Source organism: Phyllobates terribilis, unplaced genomic scaffold (assembly GCF_046119375.1).
Source record: "Phyllobates terribilis strain yellow unplaced genomic scaffold, ASM4611937v1 Scaffold_4__5_contigs__length_816908805, whole genome shotgun sequence".
NCBI classification, from domain to species: Eukaryota; Metazoa; Chordata; class Amphibia; order Anura; family Dendrobatidae; genus Phyllobates; species Phyllobates terribilis.
The window spans coordinates 332,948,406-332,971,131 of NW_027362764.1; positions in this window are offsets into that span (position 1 = coordinate 332,948,406).

A 22,726-nucleotide genomic window follows, 5' to 3' on the forward strand; every position below is an offset into this window, starting at 1 on the left:
CTCACAATTGCACTATCTCAAGCCGAAAATCAATGCAAATTTTCATTGGCTCTATAGGAAGCTTATTAGTAAGTAAATGAAAAAACTCTCTGAGAATTAGAACTCATAAACTCCTGTTTATAAGACAGGCACAATTACCAAGTAAGCCACTGGAACATCACAAGTGCAAAAGGTTGTCAAGAAGGGCAATGACCAATGAATCACTATTAGGTAAGTTCAAAAAGAAATCCATTTGTTTCACTATGTTATTCTTAATGCCAATCTTTGCAGCGCATCATGACGTATTGTTCTTGATGAACACGTAATACAGATTCTATATCTCAAAATCAATGCAAATTTCCATTGCTCCATAGGAAGCTTATTAGTAAGTAAATGAAAAAGACTCTCCAAGGATTAGAACTCATGAGATCCTTTTTACAAGACAGGAGCATTAACCCAGTAAGCCACAGCAACATCACAGGTGCAAATTTATGTCAAGAAGGGCAGTGACCAATGAATCACTATTAGGTAAGTTCAAATAGAAATCCATTGGTTTTACTATGTTATTCTTAATGCCAATCTAAACAGCTTGTAATGACATATTGTTCTTTATGAACACTTAGTACAGATTCTATCTCACAATTGCAATATCTCAATCCAAAAATCAATGCAAATTTCCATTGGCTCTATAGGAAACTTATTGGTAAGTAAATGAAAAAGAGCTCTCTGAGGACTAGAATTCATGAACTCCTGTTTAAAAGACAGGGGCATTAACCCACTAAGCCATTGGAACATCACAAGTGCAAAGTGATGTCAAGAAGGCAGCGAACATTGAATCACTATTAGATAAGTTCAAAAAGAAATCCATTGGTTTCACTATGTTATTCTTAATGCCAATCTTTGCAGCGCATCATGACGTATTGTTCTTGATGAACACGTAATACAGAATCTATATCTCAAAATCAATGCAAATTTCCATTGCTCCATAGGAAGCTTATTAGTAAGTAAATGAAAAAGACTCTCCAAGGATTAGAACTCATGAAATACTTTTTACAAGACAGGAGAATTAACCCAGTAAGCCACAGCAACATCACAGGTGCAAATTTATGTCAAGAAGGGCAGTGACCAATGAATCACTATTAGGTAAGTTCAAATAGAAATCCATTGGTTTTACTATGTTATTCTTAATGCCAATCTAAACAGCTTGTAATGACATATTGTTCTTTATGAACACTTAGTACAGATTCTATCTCACAATTGCAATATCTCAATCCAAAAATCAATGCAAATTTCCATTGGCTCTATAGGAAACTTATTGGTAAGTAAATGAAAAAGAGCTCTCTGAGGACTAGAGTTCATGAACTCCTGTTTAAAAGACAGGGGCATTAACCCACTAAGCCATTGGAACATCACAAATGCAAAGTGATGTCAAGAAGGGCAGTGAACATTGAATCACTATTGGTAAGTTCAAAAAGAAATCCATTGGTTTCACTATGTTATTCTTAATGCCAATCTTTGCAGCGCATCATGACGTATTGTTCTTGATGAACACGTAATACAGATTCTATATCTCACAATTGCACTATCTCAAGCCCAAAATCAATGCAAATTTCCATTGGCTCTATAGGAAGCTTATTAGTAAGAAAATGAAAAAACTCTCTGAGAATTAGAACTCATGAACTCCTGTTTATAAGACAGGCGCAATAACCAAGTAAGCCACTGGAACATAACAAGTGCAAAAGGTTGTCAAGAAGGGCAATGACCAATGAATCACTATTAGGTAAGTTCAAAAAGAAATCTATTGGTTTCACTATGTTATTCTTAATGCCAATCTTTGCAGCGCATCATGACGTATTGTTCTTGATGAACACGTAATACAGATTCTATATCTCAAAATCAATGCAAATTTCCATTGCTCCATAGGAAGCTTATTAGTAAGTAAATGAAAAAGACTCTCCAAGGATTAGAACTCATGAAATCCTTCTTACAAGACAGGAGCATTAACCCAGTAAGCCACAGCAACATCACAGGTGCAAATTTATGTCAAAAAGGGCAGTGACCAATGAATCACTATTAGGTAAGTTCAAATAGAAATCCATTGGTTTTACTATGTTATTCTTAATGCCAATCTAAACAGCTTGTAATGACATATTGTTCTTTATGAACACTTAGTACAGATTCTATCTCACAATCGCAATATCTCAATCCAAAAATCAATGCAAATTTCCATTGGCTCTATAGGAAACTTATTGGTAAGTAAATGAAAAAGAGCTCTCTGAGGACTAGAATTCATGAACTCCTGTTTAAAAGACAGGGGCATTAACCCACTAAGCCATTGGAACATCACAAGTGTGAAGTGATGTCAAGAAGGGCAGCGAACATTGAATCACTATTAGATAAGTTCAAAAAGAAATCCATTGGTTTCACTATGTTATTCTTAATGCCAATCTTTGCAGCGCATCATGACGTATTGTTCTTGATGAACACGTAATACAGATTCTATATCTCACAATTGCACTATCTCAAGCCGAAAATCAATGCAAATTTTCATTGGCTCTATAGGAAGCTTATTAGTAAGTAAATGAAAAAACTCTCTGAGAATTAGAACTCATAAACTCCTGTTTATAAGACAGGCACAATTACCAAGTAAGCCACTGGAACATCACAAGTGCAAAAGGTTGTCAAGAAGGGCAATGACCAATGAATCACTATTAGGTAAGTTCAAAAAGAAATCCATTTGTTTCACTATGTTATTCTTAATGCCAATCTTTGCAGCGCATCATGACGTATTGTTCTTGATGAACACGTAATACAGATTCTATATCTCAAAATCAATGCAAATTTCCATTGCTCCATAGGAAGCTTATTAGTAAGTAAATGAAAAAGACTCTCCAAGGATTAGAACTCATGAGATCCTTTTTACAAGACAGGAGCATTAACCCAGTAAGCCACAGCAACATCACAGGTGCAAATTTATGTCAAGAAGGGCAGTGACCAATGAATCACTATTAGGTAAGTTCAAATAGAAATCCATTGGTTTTACTATGTTATTCTTAATGCCAATCTAAACAGCTTGTAATGACATATTGTTCTTTATGAACACTTAGTACAGATTCTATCTCACAATTGCAATATCTCAATCCAAAAATCAATGCAAATTTCCATTGGCTCTATAGGAAACTTATTGGTAAGTAAATGAAAAAGAGCTCTCTGAGGACTAGAATTCATGAACTCCTGTTTAAAAGACAGGGGCATTAACCCACTAAGCCATTGGAACATCACAAGTGCAAAGTGATGTCAAGAAGGCAGCGAACATTGAATCACTATTAGATAAGTTCAAAAAGAAATCCATTGGTTTCACTATGTTATTCTTAATGCCAATCTTTGCAGCGCATCATGACGTATTGTTCTTGATGAACACGTAATACAGATTCTATATCTCAAAATCAATGCAAATTTCCATTGCTCCATAGGAAGCTTATTAGTAAGTAAATGAAAAAGACTCTCCAAGGATTAGAACTCATGAAATACTTTTTACAAGACAGGAGAATTAACCCAGTAAGCCACAGCAACATCACAGGTGCAAATTTATGTCAAGAAGGGCAGTGACCAATGAATCACTATTAGGTAAGTTCAAATAGAAATCCATTGGTTTTACTATGTTATTCTTAATGCCAATCTAAACAGCTTGTAATGACATATTGTTCTTTATGAACACTTAGTACAGATTCTATCTCACAATTGCAATATCTCAATCCAAAAATCAATGCAAATTTCCATTGGCTCTATAGGAAACTTATTAGTAAGTAAATGAAAAAACTCTCTGAGAATTAGAACTCATAAACTCCTGTTTATAAGACAGGCACAATTACCAAGTAAGCCACTGGAACATCACAAGTGCAAAAGGTTGTCAAGAAGGGCAATGACCAATGAATCACTATTAGGTAAGTTCAAAAAGAAATCCATTGGTTTCACTATGTTATTCTTAATGCCAATCTTTGCAGCGCATCATGATGTATTGTTCTTGATGAACACGTAATACAGATTCTATATCTCACAATTGCACTATCTCAAGCCCAAAATCAATGCAAATTTACATTGGCTCCATAGGAAGCTTATTAGTAAGTAAATGAAAAAGTCTCTTCAAGGATTAGAACTCATGAAATACTTTTTACAAGACAGGTGCATTAACCCAGTAAGCCACATCAAAATCACAGGTGCAAATTTATGTCAAGAAGGGCAGTGACCAATGAATCACTATTAGGTAAGTTCAAAAAGAAATCCATTGGTTTTACTATGCTATTCTTAATGCCAATCTAAACAGCTTGTAATGACATATTGTTCTTTATGAACACTTAGTACAGATTCTATCTCACAATTGCACTATCTCAATCCCAAAATCAATGGAAATTTCCATTGGCTCTATAGGAAACTTATTGGTAAATAAATGAAAAAGAGCTCTCTGAGGACTAGAACTCATGAACTCCTGTTTAAAAGATAGGGGCATTAACACACTAAGCCATTGGAACATCACAAGTGCAAAGTGATGTCAAGAAGGGCAGTGAACATTGAATCACCATTGGTAAGTTCAAAAAGAAATCCATTGGTTTCACTATGTTATTCTTAATGCCAATCTTTGCAGCGCATCATGACGTATTGTTCTTGATGAACACGTAATACAGATTCTATATCTCACAATTGCACTATCTCAAGCCCAAAATCAATGCAAATTTACATTGGCTCCATAGGAAGCTTGTTAGTAAGTAAATGAAAAAGTCTCTCCAAGGATTAGAACTCATGAAATACTTTTTACAAGACAGGTGCATTAACCCAGTAAGCCACAGCAACATCACAGGTGCAAATTTATGTCAAGAAGGGCAGTGACCAATGAATCACTATTAGGTAAGTTCAAAAAGAAATCCATTGGTTTTACTATGCTATTCTTAATGCCAATCTAAACAGCTTGTAATGACATATTGTTCTTTATGAACACTTAGTACAGATTCTATCTCACAATTGCACTATCTCAATCCCAAAATCAATGGAAATTTCCTTTGGCTCTATAGGAAACTTATTGGTAAGTAAATGAAAAAGAGCTCTCTGAGGACTAGAACTCATGAACTCCTGTTTAAAAGATAGGGGCATTAACACACTAAGCCATTGGAACATCACAAGTGCAAAGTGATGTCAAGAAGGGCAGTGAACATTGAATCACCATTGGTAAGTTCAAAAAGAAATCCATTGGTTTCACTATGTTATTCTTAATGCAAATCTTTGCATCGCATCATGACGTATTGTTCTTGATGAACACGTAATACAGATTCTATATCTCACAATTGCACTATCTCAAGCCCAAAATCAATGCAAATTTTCATTGGCTCTATAGGAAGCTTATTAGTAAGTAAATGAAAAAACTCTCTGAGAATTAGAACTCATGAACTCCTGTTTATAAGACAGGCGCAATAACCAAGTAAACCACTGGAACATCACAAGTGCAAAAGGTTGTCAAGAAGGGCAATGACCAATGAATCACTATTAGGTAAGTTCAAAAAGAAATCCATTTGTTTCACTATGTTATTCTTAATGCCAATCTTTGCAGCGCATCATGACGTATTGTTCTTGATGAACACGTAATACAGATTCCATATCTCAAAATCAATGCAAATTTCCATTGCTCCATAGGAAGCTTATTAGTAAGTAAATGAAAAAGACTCTCCAAGGAATAGAACTCATGAGATCCTTTTTACAAGACAGGAGCATTAACCCAGTAAGCCACAGCAACATCACAGGTGCAAATTTATGTCAAGAAGGGCAGTGACCAATGAATCACTATTAGGTAAGTTCAAAAAGAAATCCATTGGTTTTACTATGCTATTCTTAATGCCAATCTAAACAGCTTGTAATGACATATTGTTCTTTATGAACACTTAGTACAGATTCTATCTCACAATTGCACTATCTCAATCCCAAAATCAATGGAAATTTCCATTGGCTCTATAGGAAACTTATTGGTAAGTAAATGAAAAAGAGCTCTCTGAGGACTAGAACTCATGAACTCCTGTTTAAAAGATAGGGGCATTAACACACTAAGCCATTGGAACATCACAAGTGCAAAGTGATGTCAAGAAGGGCAGTGAACATTGAATCACCATTGGTAAGTTCAAAAAGAAATCCATTGGTTTCACTATGTTATTCTTAATGCAAATCTTTGCATCGCATCATGACGTATTGTTCTTGATGAACACGTAATACAGATTCTATATCTCACAATTGCACTATCTCAAGCCCAAAATCAATGCAAATTTTCATTGGCTCTATAGGAAGCTTATTAGTAAGTAAATGAAAAAACTCTCTGAGAATTAGAACTCATGAACTCCTGTTTATAAGACAGGCGCAATAACCAAGTAAGCCACTGGAACATCACAAGTGCAAAAGGTTGTCAAGAAGGGCAATGACCAATGAATCACTATTAGGTAAGTTCAAAAAGAAATCCATTTGTTTCACTATGTTAATCTTAATGCCAATCTTTGCAGCGCATCATGACGTATTGTTCTTGATGAACACGTAATACAGATTCCATATCTCAAAATCAATGCAAATTTCCATTGCTCCATAGGAAGCTTATTAGTAAGTAAATGAAAAAGACTCTCCAAGGATTAGAACTCATGAGATCCTTTTTACAAGACAGGAGCATTAACCCAGTAAGCCACAGCAACATCACAGGTGCAAATTTATGTCAAGAAGGGCAGTGACCAATGAATCACTATTAGGTAAGTTCAAATAGAAATCCATTGGTTTTACTATGTTATTCTTAATGCCAATCTAAACAGCTTGTAATGACATATTGTTCTTTATGAACACTTAGTACAGATTCTATCTCACAATTGCAATATCTCAATCCAAAAATCAATGCAAATTTCCATTGGCTCTATAGGAAACATATTGGTAAGTAAATGAAAAAGAGCTCTCTGAGGACTAGAATTCATGAACTCCTGTTTAAAAGACAGGGGCATTAACACACTAAGCCATTGGAACATCACAAGTGCAAAGTGATGTCAAGAAGGGCAGTGAACATTGAATCACCATTGGTAAGTTCAAAAAGAAATCCATTGGTTTCACTATGTTATTCTTAATGCCAATCTTTGCAGCGCATCATGACGTATTGTTCTTGATGAACACGTAATACAGATTCTATATCTCACAATTGCACTATCTCAAGCCCAAAATCAATGCAAATTTACATTGGCTCCATAGGAAGCTTATTAGTAAGTAAATGAAAAAGTCTCTCCAAGGATTAGAACTCATGAAATACTTTTTACAAGACAGGTGCATTAACCCAGTAAGCCACAGCAACATCACAGGTGCAAATTTATGTCAAGAAGGGCAGTGACCAATGAATCACTATTAGGTAAGTTCAAAAAGAAATCCATTGGTTTTACTATGCTATTCTTAATGCCAATCTAAACAGCTTGTAATGACATATTGTTCTTTATGAACACTTAGTACAGATTCTATCTCACAATTGCACTATCTCAATCCCAAAATCAATGGAAATTTCCATTGGCTCTATAGGAAACTTATTGGTAAGTAAATGAAAAAGAGCTCTCTGAGGACTAGAACTCATGAACTCCTGTTTAAAAGATAGGGGCATTAACACACTAAGCCATTGGAACATCACAAGTGCAAAGTGATGTCAAGAAGGGCAGTGAACATTGAATCACCATTGGTAAGTTCAAAAAGAAATCCATTGGTTTCACTATGTTATTCTTAATGCAAATCTTTGCAGCGCATCATGACGTATTGTTCTTGATGAACACGTAATACAGATTCTATATCTCACAATTGCACTATCTCAAGCCCAAAATCAATGCAAATTTTCATTGGCTCTATAGGAAGCTTATTAGTAAGTAAATGAAAAAACTCTCTGAGAATTAGAACTCATGAACTCCTGTTTATAAGACAGGCGCAATAAGCAAGTAAGCCACTGGAACATCACAAGTGCAAAAGGTTGTCAAGAAGGGCAATGACCAATGAATCACTATTAGGTAAGTTCAAAAAGAAATCCATTTGTTTCACTATGTTATTCTTAATGCCAATCTTTGCAGCGCATCATGACGTATTGTTCTTGATGAACACGTAATACAGATTCTATATCTCAAAATCAATGCAAATTTCCATTGCTCCATAGGAAGCTTATTAGTAAGTAAATGAAAAAGACTCTCCAAGGATTAGAACTCATGAGATCCTTTTTACAAGACAGGAGCATTAACCCAGTAAGCCACAGCAACATCACAGGTGCAAATTTATGTCAAGAAGGGCAGTGACCAATGAATCACTATTAGGTAAGTTCAAATAGAAATCCATTGGTTTTACTATGTTATTCTTAATGCCAATCTAAACAACTTGTAATGACATATTGTTCTTTATGAACACTTAGTACAGATTCTATCTCACAATTGCAATATCTCAATCCAAAAATCAATGCAAATTTCCATTGGCTCTATAGGAAACTTATTGGTAAGTAAATGAAAAAGAGCTCTCTGAGGACTAGAATTCATGAACTCCTGTTTAAAAGACAGGGGCATTAACCCACTAAGCCATTAGAAAAAACAAATGCAAAGTGATGTCAAGAAGGCAGCGAACATTGAATCACTATTAGATAAGTTCAAAAAGAAATCCATTGGTTTCACTATGTTATTCTTAATGCCAATCTTTGCAACGCATCATGACGTATTGTTCTTGATGAACACGTAATACAGATTCTATATCTCACAATTGCACTATCTCAATCCCAAAATCAATGGAAATTTCCATTGGCTCTATAGGAAACTTATTGGTAAGTAAATGAAAAAGAGCTCTCTGAGGACTAGAACTCATGAACTCCTGTTTAAAAGATAGGGGCATTAACACACTAAGCCATTGGAACATCACAAGTGCAAAGTGATGTCAAGAAGGGCAGTGAACATTGAATCACCATTGGTAAGTTCAAAAAGAAATCCATTGGTTTCACTATGTTATTCTTAATGCCAATCTTTGCAGCGCATCATGACGTATTGTTCTTGATGAACATGTAATACAGATTCTATATCTCACAATTGCACTATCTCAATCCCAAAAGCAATGCAAATTTACATTGGCTCCATAGGAAGCTTATCAGTAAGTAAATGAAAAAGACTCTCCAAGGATTAGAACTCAAGAAATCCTTTTTACAAGACAGGTGCATTAACCCAGTAAGCCACAGCAACATCACAGGCGCAAATTTATGTCAAGAAGGGCAGTGACCAATGAATCACTATTAGGTAAGTTCAAAAAGAAATCCATTGGTTTTACTATGCTATTCTTAATGCCAATCTAAACAGCTTGTAATGACATATTGTTCTTTATGAACACTTAGTACAGATTCTATCTCACAATTGCACTATCTCAATCCCAAAATCAATGGAAATTTCCATTGGCTCTATAGGAAACTTATTGGTAAGTAAATGAAAAAGAGCTCTCTGAGGACTAGAACTCATGAACTCCTGTTTAAAAGATAGGGGCATTAACACACTAAGCCATTGGAACATCACAAGTGCAAAGTGATGTCAAGAAGGGCAGTGAACATTGAATCACCATTGGTAGGTTCAAAAAGAAATCCATTGGTTTCACTATGTTATTCTTAATGCAAATCTTTGCAGCGCATCATGACGTATTGTTCTTGATGAACACGTAATACAGATTCTATATCTCACAATTGCACTATCTCAAGCCCAAAATCAATGCAAATTTTCATTGGCTCTATAGGAAGCTTTTTAGTAAGTAAATGAAAAAACTCTCTGAGAATTAGAACTCATGAACTCCTGTTTATAAGACAGGCGCAATAACCAAGTAAGCCACTGGAACATCACAAGTGCAAAAGGTTGTCAAGAAGGGCAATGACCAATGAATCACTATTAGGTAAGTTCAAAAAGAAATCCATTTGTTTCACTATGTTATTCTTAATGCCAATCTTTGCAGCGCATCATGACGTATTGTTCTTGATGAACACGTAATACAGATTCTATATCTCACAATTGCACTATCTCAATCCCAAAAGCAATGCAAATTTACATTGGCTCCATAGGAAGCTTATCAGTAAGTAAATGAAAAAGACTCTCCAAGGATTAGAACTCATGAAATCCTTTTTACAAGACAGGTGCATTAACCCAGTAAGCCACAGCAACATCACAGGTGCAAATTTATGTCAAGAAGGGCAGTGACCAATGAATCACTATTAGGTAAGTTCAAAAAGAAATCCATTGGTTTTACTATGCTATTCTTAATGCCAATCTAAACAGCTTGTAATGACATATTGTTCTTTATGAACACTTAGTACAGATTCTATCTCACAATTGCACTATCTCAATCCCAAAATCAATGGAAATTTCCATTGGCTCTATAGGAAACTTATTGGTAAGTAAATGAAAAAGAGCTCTCTGAGGACTAGAACTCATGAACTCCTGTTTAAAAGATAGGGGCATTAACACACTAAGCCATTGGAACATCACAAGTGCAAAGTGATGTCAAGAAGGGCAGTGAACATTGAATCACCATTGGTAAGTTCAAAAAGAAATCCATTGGTTTCACTATGTTATTCTTAATGCCAATCTTTGCAGCGCATCATGACGTATTGTTCTTGATGAACACGTAATACAGATTCTATATCTCACAATTGCACTATCTCAAGCCCAAAATCAATGCAAATTTACATTGGCTCCATAGGAAGCTTGTTAGTAAGTAAATGAAAAAGTCTCTCCAAGGATTAGAACTCATGAAATACTTTTTACAAGACAGGTGCATTAACCCAGTAAGCCACAGCAACATCACAGGTGCAAATTTATGTCAAGAAGGGCAGTGACCAATGAATCACTATTAGGTAAGTTCAAAAAGAAATCCATTGGTTTTACTATGCTATTCTTAATGCCAATCTAAACAGCTTGTAATGACATATTGTTCTTTATGAACACTTAGTACAGATTCTATCTCACAATTGCACTATCTCAATCCCAAAATCAATGGAAATTTCCATTGGCTCTATAGGAAACTTATTGGTAAGTAAATGAAAAAGAGCTCTCTGAGGACTAGAACTCATGAACTCCTGTTTAAAAGATAGGGGCATTAACACACTAAGCCATTGGAACATCACAAGTGCAAAGTGATGTCAAGAAGGGCAGTGAACATTGAATCACCATTGGTAAGTTCAAAAAGAAATCCATTGGTTTCACTATGTTATTCTTAATGCAAATCTTTGCATCGCATCATGACGTATTGTTCTTGATGAACACGTAATACAGATTCTATATCTCACAATTGCACTATCTCAAGCCCAAAATCAATGCAAATTTTCATTGGCTCTATAGGAAGCTTATTAGTAAGTAAATGAAAAAACTCTCTGAGAATTAGAACTCATGAACTCCTGTTTATAAGACAGGCGCAATAACCAAGTAAACCACTGGAACATCACAAGTGCAAAAGGTTGTCAAGAAGGGCAATGACCAATGAATCACTATTAGGTAAGTTCAAAAAGAAATCCATTTGTTTCACTATGTTATTCTTAATGCCAATCTTTGCAGCGCATCATGACGTATTGTTCTTGATGAACACGTAATACAGATTCCATATCTCAAAATCAATGCAAATTTCCATTGCTCCATAGGAAGCTTATTAGTAAGTAAATGAAAAAGACTCTCCAAGGAATAGAACTCATGAGATCCTTTTTACAAGACAGGAGCATTAACCCAGTAAGCCACAGCAACATCACAGGTGCAAATTTATGTCAAGAAGGGCAGTGACCAATGAATCACTATTAGGTAAGTTCAAATAGAAATCCATTGGTTTTACTATGTTATTCTTAATGCCAATCTAAACAGCTTGTAATGACATATTGTTCTTTATGAACACTTAATACAGATTCCATCTCACAATTGCACTATCTCAATCCCAAAATCAATGGAAATTTCCATTGGCTCTATAGGAAACTTATTGGTAAGTAAATGAAAAAGAGCTCTCTGAGGACTAGAACTCATGAACTCCTGTTTAAAAGATAGGGGCATTAACACACTAAGCCATTGGAACATCACAAGTGCAAAGTGATGTCAAGAAGGGCAGTGAACATTGAATCACCATTGGTAAGTTCAAAAAGAAATCCATTGGTTTCACTATGTTATTCTTAATGCAAATCTTTGCAGCGCATCATGACGTATTGTTCTTGATGAACACGTAATACAGATTCTATATCTCACAATTGCACTATCTCAAGCCCAAAATCAATGCAAATTTTCATTGGCTCTATAGGAAGCTTATTAGTAAGTAAATGAAAAAACTCTCTGAGAATTAGAACTCATGAACTCCTGTTTATAAGACAGGCGCAATAACCAAGTAAGCCACTGGAACATCACAAGTGCAAAAGGTTGTCAAGAAGGGCAATGACCAATGAATCACTATTAGGTAAGTTCAAAAAGAAATCCATTTGTTTCACTATGTTATTCTTAATGCCAATCTTTGCAGCGCATCATGACGTATTGTTCTTGATGAACACGTAATACAGATTCTATATCTCAAAATCAATGCAAATTTCCATTGCTCCATAGGAAGCTTATTAGTAAGTAAATGAAAAAGACTCTCCAAGGATTAGAACTCATGAGATCCTTTTTACAAGACAGGAGCATTAACCCAGTAAGCCACAGCAACATCACAGGTGCAAATTTATGTCAAGAAGGGCAGTGACCAATGAATCACTATTAGGTAAGTTCAAATAGAAATCCATTGGTTTTACTATGTTATTCTTAATGCCAATCTAAACAACTTGTAATGACATATTGTTCTTTATGAACACTTAGTACAGATTCTATCTCACAATTGCAATATCTCAATCCAAAAATCAATGCAAATTTCCATTGGCTCTATAGGAAACTTATTGGTAAGTAAATGAAAAAGAGCTCTCTGAGGACTAGAATTCATGAACTCCTGTTTAAAAGACAGGGGCATTAACCCACTAAGCCATTGGAACATCACAAGTGCAAAGTGATGTCAAGAAGGGCAGTGAACATTGAATCACTATTGGTAAGTTCAAAAAGAAATCCATTGGTTTCACTATGTTATTCTTAATGCCAATCTTTGCAGGGCATCATGACGTGTTGTTCTTGATGAACACGTAATACAGATTCTATATCTCACAATTGCACTATCTCAATCCCAAAATCAATGCAAATTTACATTGGCTCTATAGGAAGCTTATTAGTAAGTAAATGAAAAAGTCTCTCCAAGGATTAGAACTCATGAAATACTTTTTACAAGACAGGTGCATTAACCCAGTAAGCCACATCAAAATCACAGGTGCAAATTTATGTCAAGAAGGGCAGTGACCAATGAATCACTATTAGGTAAGTTCAAAAAGAAATCCATTGGTTTTACTATGCTATTCTTAATGCCAATCTAAACAGCTTGTAATGACATATTGTTCTTTATGAACACTTAGTACAGATTCTATCTCACAATTGCACTATCTCAATCCCAAAATCAATGGAAATTTCCATTGGCTCTATAGGAAACTTATTGGTAAACAAATGAAAAAGAGCTCTCTGAGGACTAGAACTCATGAACTCCTGTTTAAAAGATAGGGGCATTAACACACTAAGCCATTGGAACATCACAAGTGCAAAGTGATGTCAAGAAGGGCAGTGAACATTGAATCACCATTGGTAAGTTCAAAAAGAAATCCATTGGTTTCACTATGTTATTCTTAATGCCAATCTTTGCAGCGCATCATGACGTATTGTTCTTGATGAACACGTAATACAGATTCTATATCTCACAATTGCACTATCTCAAGCCCAAAATCAATGCAAATTTACATTGGCTCCATAGGAAGCTTGTTAGTAAGTAAATGAAAAAGTCTCTCTAAGGATTAGAACTCATGAAATACTTTTTACAAGACAGGTGCATTAACCCAGTAAGCCACAGCAACATCACAGGTGCAAATTTATGTCAAGAAGGGCAGTGACCAATGAATCACTATTAGGTAAGTTCAAAAAGAAATCCATTGGTTTTACTATGCTATTCTTAATGCCAATCTAAACAGCTTGTAATGACATATTGTTCTTTATGAACACTTAGTACAGATTCTATCTCACAATTGCACTATCTCAATCCCAAAATCAATGGAAATTTCCATTGGCTCTATAGGAAACTTATTGGTAAGTAAATGAAAAAGAGCTCTCTGAGGACTAGAACTCATGAACTCCTGTTTAAAAGATAGGGGCATTAACACACTAAGCCATTGGAACATCACAAGTGCAAAGTGATGTCAAGAAGGGCAGTGAACATTGAATCACCATTGGTAAGTTCAAAAAGAAATCCATTGGTTTCACTATGTTATTCTTAATGCAAATCTTTGCATCGCATCATGACGTATTGTTCTTGATGAACACGTAATACAGATTCTATATCTCACAATTGCACTATCTCAAGCCCAAAATCAATGCAAATTTTCATTGGCTCTATAGGAAGCTTATTAGTAAGTAAATGAAAAAACTCTCTGAGAATTAGAACTCATGAACTCCAGTTTATAAGACAGGCGCAATAACCAAGTAAGCCACTGGAACATCACAAGTGCAAAAGGTTGTCAAGAAGGGCAATGACCAATGAATCACTATTAGGTAAGTTCAAAAAGAAATCCATTTGTTTCACTATGTTAATCTTAATGCCAATCTTTGCAGCGCATCATGACGTATTGTTCTTGATGAACACGTAATACAGATTCCATATCTCAAAATCAATGCAAATTTCCATTGCTCCATAGGAAGCTTATTAGTAAGTAAATGAAAAAGACTCTCCAAGGATTAGAACTCATGAGATCCTTTTTACAAGACAGGAGCATTAACCCAGTAAGCCACAGCAACATCACAGGTGCAAATTTATGTCAAGAAGGGCAGTGACCAATGAATCACTATTAGGTAAGTTCAAATAGAAATCCATTGGTTTTACTATGTTATTCTTAATGCCAATCTAAACAGCTTGTAATGACATATTGTTCTTTATGAACACTTAGTACAGATTCTATCTCACAATTGCAATATCTCAATCCAAAAATCAATGCAAATTTCCATTGGCTCTATAGGAAACATATTGGTAAGTAAATGAAAAAGAGCTCTCTGAGGACTAGAATTCATGAACTCCTGTTTAAAAGACAGGGGCATTAACACACTAAGCCATTGGAACATCACAAGTGCAAAGTGATGTCAAGAAGGGCAGTGAACATTGAATCACCATTGGTAAGTTCAAAAAGAAATCCATTGGTTTTACTATGTTATTCTTAATGCCAATCTTTGCAGCGCATCATGACGTATTGTTCTTGATGAACACGTAATACAGATTCTATATCTCACAATTGCACTATCTCAAGCCCAAAATCAATGCAAATTTACATTGGCTCCATAGGAAGCTTATTAGTAAGTAAATGAAAAAGTCTCTCCAAGGATTAGAACTCATGAAATACTTTTTACAAGACAGGTGCATTAACCCAGTAAGCCACAGCAACATCACAGGTGCAAATTTATGTCAAGAAGGGCAGTGACCAATGAATCACTATTAGGTAAGTTCAAAAAGAAATCCATTGGTTTTACTATGCTATTCTTAATGCCAATCTAAACAGCTTGTAATGACATATTGTTCTTTATGAACACTTAGTACAGATTCTATCTCACAATTGCACTATCTCAATCCCAAAATCAATGGAAATTTCCATTGGCTCTATAGGAAACTTATTGGTAAGTAAATGAAAAAGAGCTCTCTGAGGACTAGAACTCATGAACTCCTGTTTAAAAGATAGGGGCATTAACACACTAAGCCATTGGAACATCACAAGTGCAAAGTGATGTCAAGAAGGGCAGTGAACATTGAATCACCATTGGTAAGTTCAAAAAGAAATCCATTGGTTTCACTATGTTATTCTTAATGCAAATCTTTGCAGCGCATCATGACGTATTGTTCTTGATGAACACGTAATACAGATTCTATATCTCACAATTGCACTATCTCAAGCCCAAAATCAATGCAAATTTTCATTGGCTCTATAGGAAGCTTATTAGTAAGTAAATGAAAAAACTCTCTGAGAATTAGAACTCATGAACTCCTGTTTATAAGACAGGCGCAATAAGCAAGTAAGCCACTGGAACATCACAAGTGCAAAAGGTTGTCAAGAAGGGCAATGACCAATGAATCACTATTAGGTAAGTTCAAAAAGAAATCCATTTGTTTCACTATGTTATTCTTAATGCCAATCTTTGCAGCGCATCATGACGTATTGTTCTTGATGAACACGTAATACAGATTCTATATCTCAAAATCAATGCAAATTTCCATTGCTCCATAGGAAGCTTATTAGTAAGTAAATGAAAAAGACTCTCCAAGGATTAGAACTCATGAGATCCTTTTTACAAGACAGGAGCATTAACCCAGTAAGCCACAGCAACATCACAGGTGCAAATTTATGTCAAGAAGGGCAGTGACCAATGAATCACTATTAGGTAAGTTCAAATAGAAATCCATTGGTTTTACTATGTTATTCTTAATGCCAATCTAAACAACTTGTAATGACATATTGTTCTTTATGAACACTTAGTACAGATTCTATCTCACAATTGCAATATCTCAATCCAAAAATCAATGCAAATTTCCATTGGCTCTATAGGAAACATATTGGTAAGTAAATGAAAAAGAGCTCTCTGAGGACTAGAATTCATGAACTCCTGTTTAAAAGACAGGGGCATTAACACACTAAGCCATTGGAACATCACAAGTGCAAAGTGATGTCAAGAAGGGCAGTGAACATTGAATCACCATTGGTAAGTTCAAAAAGAAATCCATTGGTTTTACTATGTTATTCTTAATGCCAATCTTTGCAGCGCATCATGACGTATTGTTCTTGATGAACACGTAATACAGATTCTATATCTCACAATTGCACTATCTCAAGCCCAAAATCAATGCAAATTTACATTGGCTCCATAGGAAGCTTATTAGTAAGTAAATGAAAAAGTCTCTCCAAGGATTAGAACTCATGAAATACTTTTTACAAGACAGGTGCATTAACCCAGTAAGCCACAGCAACATCACAGGTGCAAATTTATGTCAAGAAGGGCAGTGACCAATGAATCACTATTAGGTAAGTTCAAAAAGAAATCCATTGGTTTTACTATGCTATTCTTAATGCCAATCTAAACAGCTTGTAATGACATATTGTTCTTTATGAACACTTAGTACAGATTCTATCTCACAATTGCACTATCTCAATCCCAAAATCAATGGAAATTTCCATTGGCTCTATAGGAAACTTATTGGTAAGTAAATGAAAAAGAGCTCTCTGAGGACTAGAACTCATGAACTCCTGTTTAAAAGATAGGGGCATTAACACACTAAGCCATTGGAACATCACAAGTGCAAAGTGATGTCAAGAAGGGCAGTGAACATTGAATCACCATTGGTAAGTTCAAAAAGAAATCCATTGGTTTCACTATGTTATTCTTAATGCAAATCTTTGCAGCGCATCATGACGTATTGTTCTTGATGAACACGTAATACAGATTCTATATCTCACAATTGCACTATCTCAAGCCCAAAATCAATGCAAATTTTCATTGGCTCTATAGGAAGCTTATTAGTAAGTAAATGAAAAAACTCTCTGAGAATTAGAACTCATGAACTCCTGTTTATAAGACAGGCGCAATAAGCAAGTAAGCCACTGGAACATCACAAGTGCAAAAGGTTGTCAAGAAGGGCAATGACCAATGAATCACTATTAGGTAAGTTCAAAAAGAAATCCATTTGTTTCACTATGTTATTCTTAATGCCAATCTTTGCAGCGCATCATGACGTATTGTTCTTGATGAACACGTAATACAGATTCTATATCTCAAAATCAATGCAAATTTCCATTGCTCCATAGGAAGCTTATTAGTAAGTAAATGAAAAAGACTCTCCAAGGATTAGAACTCATGAGATCCTTTTTACAAGACAGGAGCATTAACCCAGTAAGCCACAGCAACATCACAGGTGCAAATTTATGTCAAGAAGGGCAGTGACCAATGAATCACTATTAGGTAAGTTCAAATAGAAATCCATTGGTTTTACTATGTTATTCTTAATGCCAATCTAAACAACTTGTAATGACATATTGTTCTTTATGAACACTTAGTACAGATTCTATCTCACAATTGCAATATCTCAATCCAAAAATCAATGCAAATTTCCATTGGCTCTATAGGAAACTTATTGGTAAGTAAATGAAAAAGAGCTCTCTGAGGACTAGAATTCATGAACTCCTGTTTAAAAGACAGGGGCATTAACCCACTAAGCCATTAGAAAAAACAAATGCAAAGTGATGTCAAGAAGGCAGCGAACATTGAATCACTATTAGATAAGTTCAAAAAGAAATCCATTGGTTTCACTATGTTATTCTTAATGCCAATCTTTGCAACGCATCATGACGTATTGTTCTTGATGAACACGTAATACAGATTCTATATCTCACAATTGCACTATCTCAATCCCAAAATCAATGGAAATTTCCATTGGCTCTATAGGAAACTTATTGGTAAGTAAATGAAAAAGAGCTCTCTGAGGACTAGAACTCATGAACTCCTGTTTAAAAGATAGGGGCATTAACACACTAAGCCATTGGAACATCACAAGTGCAAAGTGATGTCAAGAAGGGCAGTGAACATTGAATCACCATTGGTAAGTTCAAAAAGAAATCCATTGGTTTCACTATGTTATTCTTAATGCCAATCTTTGCAGCGCATCATGACGTATTGTTCTTGATGAACATGTAATACAGATTCTATATCTCACAATTGCACTATCTCAATCCCAAAAGCAATGCAAATTTACATTGGCTCCATAGGAAGCTTATCAGTAAGTAAATGAAAAAGACTCTCCAAGGATTAGAACTCAAGAAATCCTTTTTACAAGACAGGTGCATTAACCCAGTAAGCCACAGCAACATCACAGGCGCAAATTTATGTCAAGAAGGGCAGTGACCAATGAATCACTATTAGGTAAGTTCAAAAAGAAATCCATTGGTTTTACTATGCTATTCTTAATGCCAATCTAAACAGCTTGTAATGACATATTGTTCTTTATGAACACTTAGTACAGATTCTATCTCACAATTGCACTATCTCAATCCCAAAATCAATGGAAATTTCCATTGGCTCTATAGGAAACTTATTGGTAAGTAAATGAAAAAGAGCTCTCTGAGGACTAGAACTCATGAACTCCTGTTTAAAAGATAGGGGCATTAACACACTAAGCCATTGGAACATCACAAGTGCAAAGTGATGTCAAGAAGGGCAGTGAACATTGAATCACCATTGGTAGGTTCAAAAAGAAATCCATTGGTTTCACTATGTTATTCTTAATGCAAATCTTTGCAGCGCATCATGACGTATTGTTCTTGATGAACACGTAATACAGATTCTATATCTCACAATTGCACTATCTCAAGCCCAAAATCAATGCAAATTTTCATTGGCTCTATAGGAAGCTTATTAGTAAGTAAATGAAAAAACTCTCTGAGAATTAGAACTCATGAACTCCTGTTTATAAGACAGGCGCAATAAGCAAGTAAGCCACTGGAACATCACAAGTGCAAAAGGTTGTCAAGAAGGGCAATGACCAATGAATCACTATTAGGTAAGTTCAAAAAGAAATCCATTTGTTTCACTATGTTATTCTTAATGCCAATCTTTGCAGCGCATCATGACGTATTGTTCTTGATGAACACGTAATACAGATTCTATATCTCACAATTGCACTATCTCAATCCCAAAAGCAATGCAAATTTACATTGGCTCCATAGGAAGCTTATCAGTAAGTAAATGAAAAAGACTCTCCAAGGATTAGAACTCATGAAATCCTTTTTACAAGACAGGTGCATTAACCCAGTAAGCCACAGCAACATCACAGGTGCAAATTTATGTCAAGAAGGGCAGTGACCAATGAATCACTATTAGGTAAGTTCAAAAAGAAATCCATTGGTTTTACTATGCTATTCTTAATGCCAATCTAAACAGCTTGTAATGACATATTGTTCTTTATGAACACTTAGTACAGATTCTATCTCACAATTGCACTATCTCAATCCCAAAATCAATGGAAATTTCCATTGGCTCTATAGGAAACTTATTGGTAAGTAAATGAAAAAGAGCTCTCTGAGGACTAGAACTCATGAACTCCTGTTTAAAAGATAGGGGCATTAACACACTAAGCCATTGGAACATCACAAGTGCAAAGTGATGTCAAGAAGGGCAGTGAACATTGAATCACCATTGGTAAGTTCAAAAAGAAATCCATTGGTTTCACTATGTTATTCTTAATGCCAATCTTTGCAGCGCATCATGACGTATTGTTCTTGATGAACACGTAATACAGATTCTATATCTCACAATTGCACTATCTCAAGCCCAAAATCAATGCAAATTTACATTGGCTCCATAGGAAGCTTGTTAGTAAGTAAATGAAAAAGTCTCTCCAAGGATTAGAACTCATGAAATACTTTTTACAAGACAGGTGCATTAACCCAGTAAGCCACAGCAACATCACAGGTGCAAATTTATGTCAAGAAGGGCAGTGACCAATGAATCACTATTAGGTAAGTTCAAAAAGAAATCCATTGGTTTTACTATGCTATTCTTAATGCCAATCTAAACAGCTTGTAATGACATATTGTTCTTTATGAACACTTAGTACAGATTCTATCTCACAATTGCACTATCTCAATCCCAAAATCAATGGAAATTTCCATTGGCTCTATAGGAAACTTATTGGTAAGTAAATGAAAAAGAGCTCTCTGAGGACTAGAACTCATGAACTCCTGTTTAAAAGATAGGGGCATTAACACACTAAGCCATTGGAACATCACAAGTGCAAAGTGATGTCAAGAAGGGCAGTGAACATTGAATCACCATTGGTAAGTTCAAAAAGAAATCCATTGGTTTCACTATGTTATTCTTAATGCAAATCTTTGCATCGCATCATGACGTATTGTTCTTGATGAACACGTAATACAGATTCTATATCTCACAATTGCACTATCTCAAGCCCAAAATCAATGCAAATTTTCATTGGCTCTATAGGAAGCTTATTAGTAAGTAAATGAAAAAACTCTCTGAGAATTAGAACTCATGAACTCCTGTTTATAAGACAGGCGCAATAACCAAGTAAACCACTGGAACATCACAAGTGCAAAAGGTTGTCAAGAAGGGCAATGACCAATGAATCACTATTAGGTAAGTTCAAAAAGAAATCCATTTGTTTCACTATGTTATTCTTAATGCCAATCTTTGCAGCGCATCATGACGTATTGTTCTTGATGAACACGTAATACAGATTCCATATCTCAAAATCAATGCAAATTTCCATTGCTCCATAGGAAGCTTATTAGTAAGTAAATGAAAAAGACTCTCCAAGGAATAGAACTCATGAGATCCTTTTTACAAGACAGGAGCATTAACCCAGTAAGCCACAGCAACATCACAGGTGCAAATTTATGTCAAGAAGGGCAGTGACCAATGAATCACTATTAGGTAAGTTCAAATAGAAATCCATTGGTTTTACTATGTTATTCTTAATGCCAATCTAAACAGCTTGTAATGACATATTGTTCTTTATGAACACTTAATACAGATTCCATCTCACAATTGCACTATCTCAATCCCAAAATCAATGGAAATTTCCATTGGCTCTATAGGAAACTTATTGGTAAGTAAATGAAAAAGAGCTCTCTGAGGACTAGAACTCATGAACTCCTGTTTAAAAGATAGGGGCATTAACACACTAAGCCATTGGAACATCACAAGTGCAAAGTGATGTCAAGAAGGGCAGTGAACATTGAATCACCATTGGTAAGTTCAAAAAGAAATCCATTGGTTTCACTATGTTATTCTTAATGCAAATCTTTGCAGCGCATCATGACGTATTGTTCTTGATGAACACGTAATACAGATTCTATATCTCACAATTGCACTATCTCAAGCCCAAAATCAATGCAAATTTTCATTGGCTCTATAGGAAGCTTATTAGTAAGTAAATGAAAAAACTCTCTGAGAATTAGAACTCATGAACTCCTGTTTATAAGACAGGCGCAATAACCAAGTAAGCCACTGGAACATCACAAGTGCAAAAGGTTGTCAAGAAGGGCAATGACCAATGAATCACTATTAGGTAAGTTCAAAAAGAAATCCATTTGTTTCACTATGTTATTCTTAATGCCAATCTTTGCAGCGCATCATGACGTATTGTTCTTGATGAACACGTAATACAGATTCTATATCTCAAAATCAATGCAAATTTCCATTGCTCCATAGGAAGCTTATTAGTAAGTAAATGAAAAAGACTCTCCAAGGATTAGAACTCATGAGATCCTTTTTACAAGACAGGAGCATTAACCCAGTAAGCCACAGCAACATCACAGGTGCAAATTTATGTCAAGAAGGGCAGTGACCAATGAATCACTATTAGGTAAGTTCAAATAGAAATCCATTGGTTTTACTATGTTATTCTTAATGCCAATCTAAACAACTTGTAATGACATATTGTTCTTTATGAACACTTAGTACAGATTCTATCTCACAATTGCAATATCTCAATCCAAAAATCAATGCAAATTTCCATTGGCTCTATAGGAAACTTATTGGTAAGTAAATGAAAAAGAGCTCTCTGAGGACTAGAA